Below are 17510 nucleotides of genomic sequence, written 5' to 3' on the forward strand. Positions count from 1 at the left end.
AAGAAGGCATCTAATTTTAGCCTCAAAACAACCCTTTCTAGAGATTATGTAATGATCAAGGGATCAATCCAAGAAGAAAATATAACAATAGTAAATATATACACACCCAAATAGGAGCACCTAAATACATAAAGTAAATATTAATAGGCATAAAGGGAGAAATTGATAGCAACATAATTTAACATCCTATCAATGAACAGATCATCCAGACAGAAAATCAATAAGGAAACACTGGCCTTAAATGACACATTGGATAGGATAGACTTAATAGATTATATGTAGAACATTTCATCCAAAAGCATCAGAATACATTCTTTTCCAGTGCACATGAAACATTCTCCAGGATAGATCATATGCTAAGCCACAAAACAAGACGCAGTACATTAAAAAAAAACTGAAATCATATCAAGTATATTTTCTGACCACAATGCTATGAGACTAGAAATCAACTACAAGAAAAAACTGCAAAATACACAAAAACGTGGAGGCTACACAATATAATACTAGGAAACAAATGGTCACTGAAGAAATCAAAGAAGAAATAGAAAAATACCTGGAGACAAAAGAAAACAAAAATACAATAACCCAAGATCCATGGGGTGCAGCAAAAACAGTTCTAAGAGGAAGGTTTACAGTAATACAAGCCTACCTCAGGAAATAAGAAAAATATCAAATAAATAACCTAACCTGACACTTAAAGGAACTTAAAAGAATAAAACCCAAAGTTAGTAGAAGGAAAGAAATCATAAAGATTAGAGCAGAAATAAATGAAATAGAGCTTAAAGAACAATAGAAAAGTTCAATGAAACTAAGAATGTGTTCTTTGAAAAGATAAACAAAATTGATAAACCTTTAGCCAGATTTATCAAGAAAAAAAGAGAGGGCCTAAATTAATAAAATCTGAATGAAAAAGGAGAAGTTACAATTGACACTCCAGAAATACAAAGGATTATAAGAGAGTACTACAAACAACTATACACCAAAAAAAATGGACAACCTACAAGAAATGGGCAAAATCCCAGAAATAAACAATCTCCCAAGACTAAACCAGGAAGAAATAGAAAATATGAAAAGACCAATTACTAGTAATGAAATTGAATCAGTAATAATAATAATAATAATAATCAATTTTCAACAAACAAAAGTCCAGGACCAGATGGCTTCACAGGTGAATTCTACCAAACACTTAGAAAAGAGTTAATACCTATCCTTCTCAAAATATTTCCAAAAATTGCAGAGGAATGATTACTTCCAAAGACTATCATCATCCTGATACCAAAATCAGACAAAGATATTACAAAAAAGAAAATTACAGGCCAATATCACTAATAAACATAGATTAAAAAATCCTCAGCAAAATATTAGCAAACCAAATCCAACAATACATTACAAGGATCATACATCATGAAAAGTGGAATTTACCTCAGGGATGAAAGGATGGTTCAATATCCACAAATCAATGTGATACACTGCATTAACAAATTGAAGAATAAAAATCATATAATCATCTCAATAGATGTAGAAAAAGGTTTTGACAAAATTTAACATTCATTTATGATAAAAACTCTCCACAAAGCAGGTATAGAGGGAACATACCTTAACATAATAAAGGTCATATATAAGTCCACAACTAACATACTCAACAGTGAAAAGCTGAAAGCATTTCCTCTAATATCAGAATAAGACAAGGATGCCCACTCTTGCCATTTTTATTCAAATAGTATTGGAAGTCCTAGCCATAGCAATCAGACAAGAAATAAAAAGAATCCAAATTGGAAAAGAAGAAGAAAAACTGTCACTGTTTGCAGATGACATGATACTATACACAGAAAATCCTCAAGACGATACCAAAAAACCACTAGAAGTCATCAATGAATTCAGCAAAGTTGCAGGATATAAAATGAATATACAGAAATCTGTGGCATTTCTATACACTAACAACAAACTATCAGAAAGAGTTATTAAGGAAACAATCCCATTTATCATTGCATTAAAAAAAAACCTATGAATAAATCTAACTATAGAGGTAAAAAACCTATACTCAGATAACTATAAGATGCTGATGAAAGAAACGGAAGACAACACAAACAGATGGAAAGATATACCATGTTCATGATTTGGAAGAAGTAATATTGTTACAATGACCATACTACCCAAGGCAACCTAAAGATTCAATGCAATCTGTATTAAAATACCAACAGCATTTTTCACAGAACAAAACAAATAATTCTAAAATTCATATGGAAAAAAAAAGACCCCAGTAGTCAAAGCAATCTTGAGAAAGAAGAACAGAACTGGAGATATCACACTCCCATACTTCAGACTGTACTACAAAGCTACAGTAATCAGAGCAGTATGGTACTGGCACAAAAACAGACACATAGATTAATGGAACAGAAGAGAGAGCCCAGAAATAAACTCACTCACTCATGGTCAATTAATCCATGACAAAGGCAAGATGGGGAAAAGACAGTCTCTTCAATTAGTGGTGTTGGGAAAACTGGACAGCCACATGTAAAACAATGAGATCAGAACATTCTCTCAAACCCTCTAACCATATACAAAAATAAACTCAAAATGGATTAAAGGCCTAAATGTAAGACCTGAAATCATAAAACTCCTAGAAGAGAACATAGGCAGAACACTCTATGACATAAATCATAGCAATACTTTTTTGCATCTGTCTCCTAAGGCAAAGGAAACAAAAGCAAAAATAAACAAATATGGCCTAATTACATTTAAAAGCTTTTTCACAGCAAAGGAAACCATCAACAAAATGAAAAGAAAACCTGACAAGGAGAAAATATTTGCAAATGATATGACAGATCAGTTGTTAATATCCAAAATATATAAATAGCTCATACAAATCAGCATCAAAGTAACAAACAACCCAATTAAAAAATGGGCCAGGGGCTTCCCTGGTGGCACAGTGGTTGAGAATCTGCCTGCCAGTTCAGGGGACATGGGTTCGATCCCTGGTCTGGGAATATCCCACACGCTGTGGAGCAACTAAGCCCGTGTGCCACAACTACTGAACCTGTGCTCTAGAGCCCGTGAGCCACAACTACTGAGCCCATGTGCCACAACTACTGAAGCCCACGTGCCTAGAGCCTGTTCTCCATAAAGAGAGAAACCACCACAATGAGAAGCCCGTGCACTGCAACGAAGAGCAGCCCCCGCTCACCGCAACGAGAGAAAGCCCATGTGCAGAAAGGAAGACCCAACACAGCCAAAAATAAATAAATTTGTATATAAAAAAAAAAGGCCAAAACCTGAATAGACATTTTCCCAAAGAAGACATACAGATGGCCAACAGGCCCAATGAAAGAATGCTCAGCATCACTAATCATCAGAGAAATGCAAATCAAAATCACAATGAGATATTACTTCACACCTATGAGAATGGCTATCATCAAAAAGGCTACAAACAACAAATGTGAGCATAGATGTGGAAAAATGAGAACCCTTGTACACTGTTGGTGGGAATGTAAATCAGTGCAACCACTGTGGAAAACAGTATGGAGGTTCCTCAAAGAACTAAAAATAGAACTACCGTATGATCCAGCAATTCCATTCCTGGGTATATATTCAAAGTAAACCAAAACGCTAATTCAAAAAGACATATGCACTCCAATGTTCATAGCAGCATTATTTATAATAGCCAAGATATGGAAGCAACCTAAGTGTCCATCAACAGATGAATGGATAAAGAATATGTGGTGTGTATACACACACACACACACACACACACACACACACACACTGGAATACTACTCAGCCATAAAAAAGAATGGAATTTTACCATTTGCAACAACATGGATGGATCTGGAGAGGATTATGCTTAGTGAAATAAGTCAGACAGAGAAAGACAAATATTGTATGTTACCACTTTTATGTGGAATCCAAAAAATAAAACAAATGAATGAATATTAAAAAAACAGAAACAGACTCACAGATATAGGAAACAAACTAGTGGTTACCAGTGGGGAGACAGAAATGGGGAAGCAAAATAGAGGTAGGGGACTAAGAGGTACAAACTGCTATGTATAAAATAAATAAGCTTCAAAGATATATTGTACACCACAGAGAATATAGCCATATCTTATAATAACTTTAAATGAAGTATAATCTATAAAAATTTTGAGTTACTATGTTGTACATCTGAAACTAATATATTATAAATCAACCATACCTCAATAAAAAAAAATGAAAAGGGAGACATAATACAAATACAGGAAGATTTTTAAAACTTAGTGGAAATGGATAAGTGTCTTCAAAAAGTAAACTATCAAAATGTACTTAAAAAATAAAAAAGAAAATCAATAACTGTTACCAAAAAAAAAAAAACCCTCTCCTATGTAAATACTATTATCTCCATTTTACAGGTAATGAAACTGGGTGCCAGAGAGATTAAGTAACTTGTCCAAGTTTCCACGGCCATCAGTCAAACAAAACTATTGTGTTTAATCACTGCACTGTACCCCATCTGATGCGTGCTAGGTTTGTGGCCATCACAGAAGAAGTAGAAGATACTGGTCTTTCATAGGATGCTTAGAATGTTTAAAACACCATTCCTGAAAATATAGGAACTGGGTTTATGGCACAAAACCACACTGAAACTTCCTAATTATCCAAAGCTTTATTATCCAATTGTCTCTTGATTTTCTCTTTCCACTTGGAGAATTTTTTTCTTTTGTTTTTGTTGCTATTTAGCATCTTTCTATGCTATAGCAGAGATGAAATTTAGTTTTGTTTCTTGTACAAAGAGCTAGATGGAAGAAAAGGAGGATTTCCCAGGATGAAATGTATTTATCTTGTTAAGCAAAAGAGATTAAGTCATCATAATCATGTTAGAATAGGTAACTAGATATAACTTCATATTAAAGCAATCCCCCTGGAAGTCCTTGCCACTGGACAGGTTAATGAAAGTGACATGGAGCAAGTTTCTCTTGCTACATCAGTGAAAAACTATAGCCCCTTAAATAGTATACAAGATAGACTTCATCTTTATTGCCTTGTATGTTTTTAAAAACAGCATTATTGAAGTAAAATTGCATACAACAAGCTACATCTATTTAAGATGTAAAGTTTGATACATTTTGACATATGTAAACACCTGTGGAACCATTAGCGCAGTCAAGACTAATCAACATATCCATCACCATCAAAAGTTTCTTCCTACTCCTTTTCTAGTCCCTCCCTCCTGCCCTTCCCTGTATTCCCCCTTCCCCCAAACACTCACTGATCTGCTTTCTGACACTATGGATTCATTCGTATCTTTTGGAAATTAATACACATGAAGATGTATATTATGTATATTCTCTGGGGGGGGAGGGGTGGAGGTTTATTCATGTTGCTGCATGTATCAATAGTTCATTACTTTTTGTTGCACTGTAGTGCTCCAGTGCATGACTGTACCATAACTTGTTCATCCATTTCCCTTTTCATGGACTCTGTGGTCTTTTCAGCTTTTGGCTATTACAAATAAAGCTGCTATGGGGGCTTCCCTGGTGGCACAGTGGTTGAGAATCTGCCTGCCAATGCAGGGGACACGGGTTCGAGCCCTGGTCTGGGAAGATCCCACATGCCGCGGGGCAACTAGGCCCGTGAGCCACAACTACTGAGCCTGCGCATCTGGAGCCTGTGCTCTGCAACAAGAGAGGCCGCGATAGTGAGAGGCCCACGCACCACGATGAAGAGTGGTCCCCACTTGCCGCAACTAGAGAAAGCCCTCGCACAGGAACAAAGACCCAACACAGCCAAAAATAAATTAATTAATTAAAAAAAAAAAAGCTGCTATGAACAATTATGTACAAGTGGGCAGAATGCTCTCACTAAGAACGTCCTCTCATTTCAGAATGGACACATGCTTTCATGTCTCTTGGATAAATACCTGAGAGTAGAAGAGCTAAATCATATGACAGGTGTCTGTTTAATTTTTAAACTGCTTTGCAAAGTGGTTGTACAATTTTACATTCCCATCAGCAGTCTATGAGAGTTTCAGTTATTCCGCATCCCCACCAATAGTTTATATGGTCAAACCTCTTAGTTTTAGCTATTTGAAAAGGTGTAGGACTAATAATGATGAACATCATTTCATGTACTTATTTGCCTTATAAGTTAAGTGCATCTGTTTCAAACCTGTGCAAATCTTTTGTTCAGTTTTTAATCTGATTGTGTGTTTTCTTACTATTGAGTCTTGACAGTGCTTTATATATTCTGGTTGTAAGTCCTTTATTAGATGTTAGACCCCACTAAGATGCCCATGTCTCAATCCCCAGCACCTGTGAACATATTACCTCCTACGGCAAAAAGGACTTTGCTGATGTGATTAAGGTTAAGGACCTTGAGACAGGGAGCTTACCCTGGATTATCTGGGGGACCACCAGGTACTGTTTCCTCTAATCTTTTCAGGTGGTTCTTTCCCCAGCCTTGGTTTGTTTCCTCACATGCATTCATGCAGTCTCTGGAGTTTTCTCTCTGCCCCATTTCTCTCTTCTCTGTTTCTCTGTCTTATGAATTCTAACCATCTTGATCTACCTGGACCCTCAACTCCATCTCCTCAACTCAGAGAGTCTGCCAGGCTCCACAAACATGGGCTTGCACTTCCTGCCCCACAACCTGGAATTTCTCTTAAATCAGTAAACCAAGGCAATTGCAAGGACCACCTTTTTGTTTTCTGTGCCTCAATGAGCATCTCCAATATTTTGAAAAATCACTGTTTCATATATCTTGTCTGGTTTTTTGGTTGTTTCAAGCGGGAGGGAAATTTGATCCCTTTTTCTCCATTTTGGCCAACAGTAGAAATCCAGTTTCTAGTGTTTCAAAGGTACAGTGTCACAGCAGAACTGCAGCCTACTTCAAAGTGTGTATATTTACCTCTTTAGTCCAGAATAACAAAGAGGTACCTAAGATAAGTATGTAAACCCCAGCAATTATGTCTTAGTCACTGTTGCATACTTAAGCATCTATCACAGTTTCTGGCCCATAGCACATAGTAACTGCTTAATAAATATTTTAAAAATTAACCATGATCAAAGTAAAGTGAAAAGATATTGTAGGAACACTGTATTCAGATGTTGCCTCACTGACTTCTGAATTCTCTGTTTTTGTACATGCTTGACTGTTAGTCTTTCTTACAGAGCCAGGCTTTCTCCATGTATCAGGGAAGATATTTCCAAGCAGCTATATTTGCACATCCTTCCAGCTATGTGACTCTAGAGATAGGACCCCTTCTCCTTCAGTTCCAAATGGAAAAATCCTAGGGAAGAACCATAAGCAGCCCAGATTGGATCATATGCCCACCCATTTGCCAAGGGAGAGCAGAATACTGTGTTATTTTTTTAACAAAGCACTTTTCGTATTAAAATATATGTCATTTACAAAAATTGTAGAAATGTTAGACAAGTAGAAAAAAGAGAATATAAGTATCTCATCATCTGTAGAGAGACAGTATTAAACTTTTAAAACATTCCTTTTGGGAATTCCCTGGCGGTCCAATGGTTGGATTCCATGCTCTCACTGCCGAGGGCCCAGGTTCAATCCCTGGTGGGGGAACTAAGATCCCACAAATCGCGGGTCGTGGCCTAAATAAATAAAACATTTCCTTCCTTTTTACAGATAATTTTTCTGGAAAGTGAGGGAGGGTCAGCATGTTATTTAATGTGTCATTTCAGTTTCTGCTTCTGAATGCTTGGTTTCATTTTTTCCGAGGAAGTTTAGATGGAATTGGAGACGAGTTAGACCCTGTAATTTACCTGTAAACACCATAAGTCTATGCTTTAGTTAAACACTAGAAAATAAGGAAAGAGGAGAGGAACAAGTCAACCTCTTTGCCTGTATTGAGAAATGCTGTCTTTTTAAGAAACTCACAAACTGTTTTGTTCCCATTGCCAGTCTTGACTCACCTGTGTTAAGAAACACCTGTATACCTTCAGGGTAGTCTCTTTTGAACACTTGTATAAATTAAGATTTGCCTTTAGGGACTCCAAAGTTCTGGGTCAAAAGTTACATTGAAAAGGAGAGTCTCAGCAAATCAGCTCTAGCAATTCTCAAATGGCATACACCTTATGATACAGGTTTTAAAACAAACTCCCCATTTTATCTGGATGAGTCATCCACCGATGTTTATTGAATATCTACTTTGGGCATAAGACTCTACATGCTGCTTTGGGAACCATAAAGAAAATGAATACGTGATTCTCACTCTTAAAAAGGAAACCAGTCATGTAGCTGGGGACTCAGGTAAAATGGATTTATCGGCTTTACTGTGAGTGTACTCTTGGAGACGGGCGCTAGGATTTTAAAGCCACACATCCCAGTCTGACAAGCAGTCAGTTCAACAGACTTGTATTTTATTGCCAATCACCATGTTATTCACTGCACTTTTCACAGAGGGCTAAGATATGACTGGCACAATGTCTCTCCCCCCAGGGCTGTTCCTAGAACAAAAAGTACCTCTTAACAGAGGAGATGGAAATCTCATCCAAATCCCTCTAGGTGGGGCTTTGCAAAAACGTGTCCCCTTTTGACTGACCAATTAGAAAAAGATGCCCCTCTGGTTAGACTAAATAGAAAAATGTGCCCCTTCTCCTAGAGCCCTGGGCTGGGCAGAGGGGAGGTTGGAATTTGGACACTGCCTGTTCGCCAGTGGTACAATCTACATGAGGAACCTGCAGTTCCTTATTCTTTGCCCCTTACATTTTTAAATAATAAGCAGTCTTAATTCTTTGAGCCAGGTAAATAAGGGACACTCTTAGAGCTGTAGAACTCTGTTGCCTTAAGTTGTTACTATGACTTCTTGTTAACCCCTTGGATTTCCTTCAGATTCCCCAGCCTTGGTGCTGTGCTTATTATTTCAAGAGAGATAGGTACCTCTTCTTTTTCCACGTGTTGTTGTATATGATGGCAGAAGATCTAAAGGGCTTGTCATAAGCATTCCTGGGCAGCTGGAGTAGTTTTTGCCAATACATGCATTTCAATGCTATGACTTATGGGCAAAGACAAGAGGGTTAGAGTATCTTTGAGCAAATACACAATCCTCCAGTCACCCCTCTGGCAATACATCGGAGGTTCTGCAATATAGCTCCAGGCAACAAACTGAGGCCAGTCAGAATTGATGGGGGAGTCTCTGCCGTGCTCAGGTTTTAAAAATACCTGTACTACAGTGCAGCACAACTGGCTTCTGCTTGAGTGCATGTGATGACTCCAAACTGGGCCTGGTTGTTATTCAGGCTGGGAGTCCTCAGGAGTGCTTTGGGGAGATCACTATTGTCTGCAAAACTTTCTTTTGAGTCAGGGTTGTCTCAAGGGTGTAACAGGGTGTTCCCATAACTGATTCCAAATAAATGAAAGCTTAGTGCTAAGAACATTCAGCCTTTTTACAAGCCTTGCTATAAATTACCTGGAATTTGTCAAGACTACTAATTTTACTAAATTTGTATCTTGAAAATAAATATTGTTTTGTAGTGTCATCATCTTTAGTTAGGAAATAATGGGGTTCCTGGCCTCCTTCAGGTCTGGTATCCAACAGCTCTTTGGAAAGCATGAGATTTTCCCCTCTTTCATCTATACTTGTTTACTCTACTCTACCTTCACTAAATAAATAATAATCTCATCAAATGAGAAAGATAATTTAGGCTCCTAGAAAGAGGATTATGTTGTCTGTTGCTGCAGTATTTGTACTGGTGGGAAGTTGGAGGTAACCTCAGGATCTACTGCTGTGTAGTGAATGTGCACCAAAGAATACTGTGCAGGGGTTAGAAGCAATGACTTATGTGTACACGTAGCAACATGAGTGGGCCTAAACCACATACTACTTCATGGAAAAATGAAAAGCAGAGGCATGTATCATCAAAAAGTCTACAAATAATAAATGCTGGAGAAGAAGGAACCCTCCTACACTGCTGGCTGGCATGTAAATTGGTGCAGCCACTTGGAGAACAGTATGGAGATTCCTTTAAAAACTAAAAATAGAACTACCATATGATCCTGCAATCCTACTTCTGGGCATATATTGGGAAAAAAACATAATTCAAAAAGATATATGCACCCCAATTTTCATTACAGCAGTATTTACAATAGCTAAGACATGGATGCAACCTAAATGTCCATCAACAGATGAATGGTTAAAGAAGATGTGGTATATACACACAATGGAGTATTACTCAGCCATAAAAAAAAATGAAATAATGCCATTTGCAGCAACATGGATGGACCTAGAGATTGTCATACTAAGTGAAGTAAGCCAGAGAGAGAAAGACAGATATATAATATCGCTTATATGTGGAATCTAAAAAAAAAAAAAGATACAAATGAACTTACATCAAAACAGAAATAGACCCACAGACATAGAAAACAAACCTATGGTTACCAAAGGGGAAAGGGGTTTGGGTTTAATACATACACGTTACTATATATAAAATAGATAACCTACTGTAGAGCACAGGGAACTATACTCAATATTTTGTAATAACCTATAAGGGAAAAGAATCTAAAAAAGAATATATATATATATATATATATATATATATATTTTTTTTTTTTATAATATATATATATATATTTTATAATATATATATAACTGAATCACTTTGTTGTACACCTGAAACTAACACAACATTGTAAGTCAACTATACTTCAATAAAAATATAAAAATTTTAAAAAAGAAAAGAAAAGCAGAGGCATATATAGCACAATAACACTTACATAAATTAAAAATACATGCATACAAGACAACAATAGCTATAATTCAAAAATACATGCAATAAAAAAGGTAATACCCCACAGACATTAAGAGGAATGCCTATGAGGACAGGAGAGGAAAGGAACAGGGAATGAGAAAGAGAGGATAAATAGCATAAGAGTAGGACCTGGCATTGACCAAAGACTAGCTCAACCTTCTGTTCTTAATGATCAAGAGCCATGACATAATGCGATTTCTACTTTTCTCCCCTGGAGAGTTTCAGAAGAATAAGTTGGGATTCCATGAATCTGTATTTAACAAGCATTATCTTTATGTCTTCTGATCAGAAAAGTTTGTGAAACATTGTTCTAATGTCTAGAGCAATCATTGGAGCACAGGATGAGGACCTCTTATGAAAGGTGAAAATGCTGTAAGGGACAGGGACCCAAGGTAGAGAAGGGAGATATTTTAGTGCACTAGAACATTTGGGGAAGGTTTCAATCAGGTGCCGGGAGGTCTAATGTTCTTTGTAGGATGCATAGTATGGAGAGTTAGAAAGGGGATATGTTGGCCTTCTAGAAGAGAGTATTGAGCCAAGTTTCAGAAGTGGGAGGTACAGAATGAGGCATTTAACATGAAGGGTGCATTTTGGATTGGCATGAAGAAGACAGGTGAACAAAATGGCTGAGGAAAGATTATGAAGGACTTTGGAAGCCAGGGGGGAGGTTTAGACTGAGCCCAGAAGAACAACAAAACTTAGAGGTCATGTAGAAGAAAGAAATCCAAGAAAGGAGTTTGAGGAAGTGTGGCCAGAGAGAGCAGGAAAATGCAGAGGAAGGAATTTCAAGAAGGAATTTCAATAGTGGGTCAACTATTTGGAATGCTGCTGAAATGTTAAGTAGAAGGAGGACTAGAAGGTCTCCGTCAGGCCCAAGAGCATGAAGGTCATCGGAGACGCAGTAAGAACAGTCGTGCTGAAGCGGTAAAGACAGGGAGGAGTGGGTGGAGATGGGTGAGGCTTTGCTCTTGGCAGAGCCCTGGGGAAGTCACCCAGTGCAGAACTGCTATTCGGTGTGTCCTTCTCTGAAGCACCACTGCCCTCAAAGGAAGTAGGACAGGTCTCCAAAGTTCATCCTCACAAGAGAAGTGAATTGAGGCAGAGTGACAGGGAACCGGGGCTGGAGAGAGGCTGACTTGCACGGAGGGCACATGGTGGGAGCAGCACCATTGCCTAATGGGTCCTGAGCCTCGGGGCCAGCAAAGCAGTAGGCGGTAGGGAGGCTGGGCCTCTCTGGAGGAAACGTTCTCCAGTGTAGACCCTGTGGAAGAGACTACTAGCTATCCTGTTAAAATCCATTCCATCTTTTCTTGCCGGACATACAACTGAACTACCTTTCAGCCTCTTTCAGCTGGTCGTGGCCAATGTGAATGGGAGTTCTTGGGCAACTCTTGCCTCATTTGCTTAGGAGAAAACTCCTAGTCCTGGATGTCCACCTTTACACCCTTCACACTGCCTGAAATGGCAATGACTAGATTGACTTTGGAAGCCAGATGTTGAAGATGACAGCTCCACTGTGAGCCTAGGCCTCTGGATAATTGCACAGAGCAAAGGTGCCCACGAGCTCTCATGGTCACCTTGACATTGTTATGTAGGAGAGAAATAAACTTCTTTGTTCTTAAAGACACATTGTTGAGTCTCTTATTACAGCAGCTTAGCTTGTTATCCTAATAGAAAATTGGCACCCAGCACATGGTGAGTGTGGTACCACCAAGACAAAGAACTAAAATTCTGTTGCATCGGCTTAACAGGCAGGTAGCAGGTGGTCAGAACATAGATATCGCATTATTCTGTATATACAATATATGTAATTTAAAAGTTTAAATATTTTAAGCAGGAGATTTGTTTCTTATCAAGGCCTAATCAAAACTGAAGTTCTCTTCTGTTAGTAATGTGCTTACTAATATATTTATACAATTTGAAATGGACTGTGCAGTTTTTCGCTTTTTAATTTGGTACTCGTATGTCATGACCATGAAAATACATTATTCAGGTCATTTGCTGCAGAAATCATAATTGCCTGATAGCCCCAACTGCTGTTCCACTGGATCTACCACTGCATTCACCAGCCAGTGAGTGAGCATGGCAGGGGTGCTCAGGGTATCAAGGCACCCCATTCTGGGAAAGTCAAGACTCCTGCAATGGGTGACAGTGGCTTGAGGATGCCCCATCAGCCTGGACAAACCTTCTCTGGAACTGCACTGCAGTCCAAGGCTCTTCTTCCCTTCTCTTCCTTCTTTTCAATTCCCTTCCCTTCCCTCCATCTCCTTCCTACCCTCTCTCCTTCCACAGATATCAGACCTGCATCAGGGTCTGAAGGCTCTCCTGCCTTCTCCTGCTCCCTCTCCCAATAAATCTCATGTACATCTAATCTCATCTTAGCATTTGCTTCCCAGTGGACCTGAACTAAGGCAAGTGATCATGGGAGTGGTCCAAAAAACAGGCAGTAAGATGGAGATTTGGGGCTGGTTTACTCACTGCCCAGCAGGCAAAGAGGATATCATCCCAAATGACAGGTGGGGCACCCTAGCTCAAGGTGGAAGCTCAATTGTTAAAGATGTTAGTGGTGATGACCTGGGGAAATGTTCCAATGTAGGGAAACAAATGTGCAGGGCAATGATTCAGACAGGCATGGAATCTGACAGAGCATAGCATTCAAGAAAGAGGCCCTATTCACAGGGAAGAATGTGAGAGTGGGCCCATGGTCCACTAGTCTGTGCATACCATCATCAAAAAGCAGCCAGCCTTACGGAACACTGGAATAACCTTTTCAAGTTATTCAATGCCAGCTCTAAGACAATACTCTGGAAGGGTTAGGTACTATTCTCCAGGATATAACATATGTATTTAATCAAAGAGCTGTGCTATGTCCCCACTAGGAAGAAGACATGATCCTAGAAACCAAGGGTTGGAAGCATAATGACCCTACCATTATTCCCAATGACCCACTTGGGATTTTTTCTTTCTCATCCCCACAATTCTGGGCTCTACAAGGTTGGAAGATCCTAAAAGAGACCACTCTTGGAATCCCACTCTTGCAGGGGACACAGGAAGGTCCTATTGAACTACAAGCTTTGACTACCCTGAGTGCCCTTTGTACTCCTTTGACTAGGGACTGGCAAGTGATAGGTCAGTTGGCAGGTAACTGACCTCAATTAGGAGAAGAGGAAGGCTGCTCTCCTACACGCTTACCCTTTGGTAACTGTGATCAGATATGTGCAGCAAACCTAGTCTGGGAAAGGTATGATTGCCAAGAGTTCAGACACCTCAGGAATGAAGGTTTGGATGATCACTATCAGGTAAGCCACAGATATCTGCTGAGGTGATCGTGGAGAGTGAGGGGCATTGGGAATGGATAGTAGAGCAGGTTGAGGATGAGCCCCATTATGGCCCTGAGTCCCCCCACAGTGATGGAGGCTGTAGTTCATCTCACTAACCAATCACTTCTATGTTTGCCCCAGAAAGAAAGGCTCATGGAAACCCTGGAGGAATTTCTTTCTGAACCTGCACGGAGAAGGAGATCTGTGTGGCACAAGGGGTGACTGTGACAGTCTGAGAATTTTACTGCAGGGAGCACCAATGATGGACACCCCAGCCCCTGCCCCTCTGGACTCAACACTATGTTTGTGCTGAGGCAACACTTACTGCAGACCATTCACAGCCAATGACTGAGCACAGTGAGCCCTAATATGGACTAATTCTGGTGAGATATGGGACTCTTCCATTGGGTCGCTCAGCTTAAGGGCTCCCCATCAGCCTGGCTGAACCTCCTTGGAACTGCACTGGAGTCTGAGAATCTTTCTATCTTCCTTCCTTCCCTCTCTTTTCCCAGAACTACATCACAATCTAAGGCTCTCCCTTCCTTCTCCTGCTCCCGCACCCCCAAATAAATCTTTTCACATCTACCTGGCATCTGTTTCTCAGTGGACCTCAACTACACACAATGGAATAAAACTGATCAGAATTCCTATCTTCGTAAGCGATGCCACAAACTATACAACTATGTGAAGCTGTACATTTTATGCATCTCATCTTCCTGACACATTGGTCTTGTTGCAGATCTAGAAGTTACAGATGAAAATTGCCACTACCCTGGTAAAATGGCCTGAAGATGTAAGTATTCCAATGATGAAACAGTTTCTCATATTCATAATAGTCAATGTACATATTGTAAAATTAATTTGATTATATATTGTAAAAGTGAAAAGCAATTATAGCCCACCATATTATGGTAGCAATTTTAAAATACGTTAAAAATTCTCTTATGTATGCCTTAATTTCTGATTATTTACACTTTCCAGAAATATTGATCATGCCAAAATACAAATATGATGGGAAGTACCCTAGAGAAAACCCAAAATAATTATTTTATTATTCTCTTATAAATATCATAGCAAAACTAAAATCTTTGGTAATCAAAATCACATGGAGGAAGAAAAGTAACACGATAGACAAGAAAATATAAGCAATGAAAATGACAACAAAAAAGATAACGATGACTAGGAGAATGAGAATCCAGACACTCCTAAAGGGAAAAAAAATTGGAAAGAAGATAAAAGTAGTAGTAAAGAAAAAACAATTTCTTAGTTAACAGGGAACACGCAAAGATCAGCAACAGCTTTATTTTGTTGAGAACCATGATCTTTCAATTTGGTGATATAGCGATTAGTTAATCAATAGTGAATGAAATTATTAGAGACACTTCCCCCCCAAAAAAAAATCAAGATCCCAATAATATTTGTAGACAATCATATAGGACATACAATGAACAAAAGGAATGCTTCTCAAACAGGTATTTGAAAAAATTTTAGAAGTGATAAAACTGTTGTGAGATCCTGGCTTACTCCAAGACTAAAAATTAAATATTTTGTTTTGTTCACAAACGTTTTTCAACAATATGGATATACTTACATCTGACACATTTTTCTGACTGAATGTTATATTGAGAACCCCCTCAAAAGTCATTTGGGTTCCACAGAGCAGAAGAAAGCAAATTCACCTGGATTGCACATAGATCAAATAAAGATGTACTCAACAGATGAACAGACCAGGAAGAATAGCCAGTTTTATTTTAAAATAAAAAGAGTAGCTGTGGTTATTTAATTTTAAGTGAAAGAAGTTTGCCTTTCAGACATCACAAAGTAACATGGTATACTTTGAACAATGGAAATTTCGTGGACTACATTAAACAAATTGCTAAATTCAATCTTTTTTCCCCATGGTCACATGGAAACGTCAAAATTAAAAACTCAAGTGATCTATTTATCCAAAATAATTTATGGAGAATTAGTAAAAACAGTGTGGAAACATGTACAAAATGAAACAGCAATTCAATAAATTAACCAGACAACGGATACTATTCCATTCTTGTAGGTGCCACAACAGATGTGACAAATACCAATCAGATGGTAATTGTGTGACACAATTATGATGGGAAACCCTAAAAACTATTTTTAAACTTTTTTGCCAACTGAAAATCATCTTTCTGTTATTTTATTCAACAAGGTAGAATTCTGGACGATTATAACCTGCCGTTGAACAATAGCCATTGTCAGTCTTAGGACAACACTTCTATTAAGCACGACTTAAAACATTAATATGTTTGCATATATGTCGTGTAAGGCTCACTCCTTTCACATCATTTGTGTTTTGCAAAGTTATGTCTTTCCAATTTGCCCCAAAGATGGACTGTTTTAAATATGTAGGCTGTTATGGAACTGTGTCCCCCCCCCCCACACAAATTCATATGTTGAGCCCCTAACCCTCAGAATGAGGCTGTATTTGGAAATACGGTCTTTAAAGAGGTGATTAAGTTAAAATGAGACTGTTAGGGTGGGCCCTAATCCAACTGACTAACGTCTGTATAAGAAGAAGCGATTAGGACACACACGCACACAGAGGGAGAATCATGTGAGGACACAAGGAGAAGACACCATCTGCAAGCAAGGAGAGAGGTCTCATCAGAAACCATCTCTGCCAACATCTTGATCTTGGACTCCAATACTGTGAGAAAATAAATTCTGTTGTTTCAGCTACCTAGTCTGTGGTATTTTGTTATGGCACCCCTAACAAACTAATGTAAATGCTAACCTGGATTTTTCTTTAAAGAAACTAATTGTAATCATATGGTCTATCTCCTACAGGGTTATTCAAGTCTTGCATTTTAAGGATAACTTATATTTTCAAAGATTTGGAAGAGAAACCTATATCCAAGTCCATTTTCCTTTTTGAAAAATGTTTATTCAAAAACTTGATACAGCCAATTATGCCATTTTAATTGCAATTTGTATAGACATTTGGAACATTAAAAATGCTTGATTTGGATATATACAAAGGGTATTTTCTTTTGTTATCTATAATTTATATATTTAACAACAGAAGTAAAACTCATTTAAAATTACTAGAATCTTAAAGTGATAAAGATGATTGATGAAATCAATAGGAATTATTTTGACATAAAGCAAATTGTAACCAAAAACTTTTCAGGTCATACCAAAAACCATAATGCATTAAGAATTATAGATCCATTTGTATGTCTCCTTTGGGAAAATGTCTATTCAGCTTCTCTGCCCATTTTTAAACAAAGTTGTTGGCGGGGGGGCGGGGGGGGGGGTTGAATTGGATGAGTTCTTTAAATATTTTGGATATTAACCTCTTATCAGACTTTTTCCAAAGAAGACATACAGGTGGCCAACAGGCACATGAAAAGATGTTCAACATCACTAATTATTAGGGAAATGCAAATCAAATCCACAATGAGATATCACC

The sequence above is a fragment of the Balaenoptera ricei genome, chromosome 5 (genome assembly GCF_028023285.1).
Source record: "Balaenoptera ricei isolate mBalRic1 chromosome 5, mBalRic1.hap2, whole genome shotgun sequence".
NCBI classification, from domain to species: Eukaryota; Metazoa; Chordata; class Mammalia; order Artiodactyla; family Balaenopteridae; genus Balaenoptera; species Balaenoptera ricei.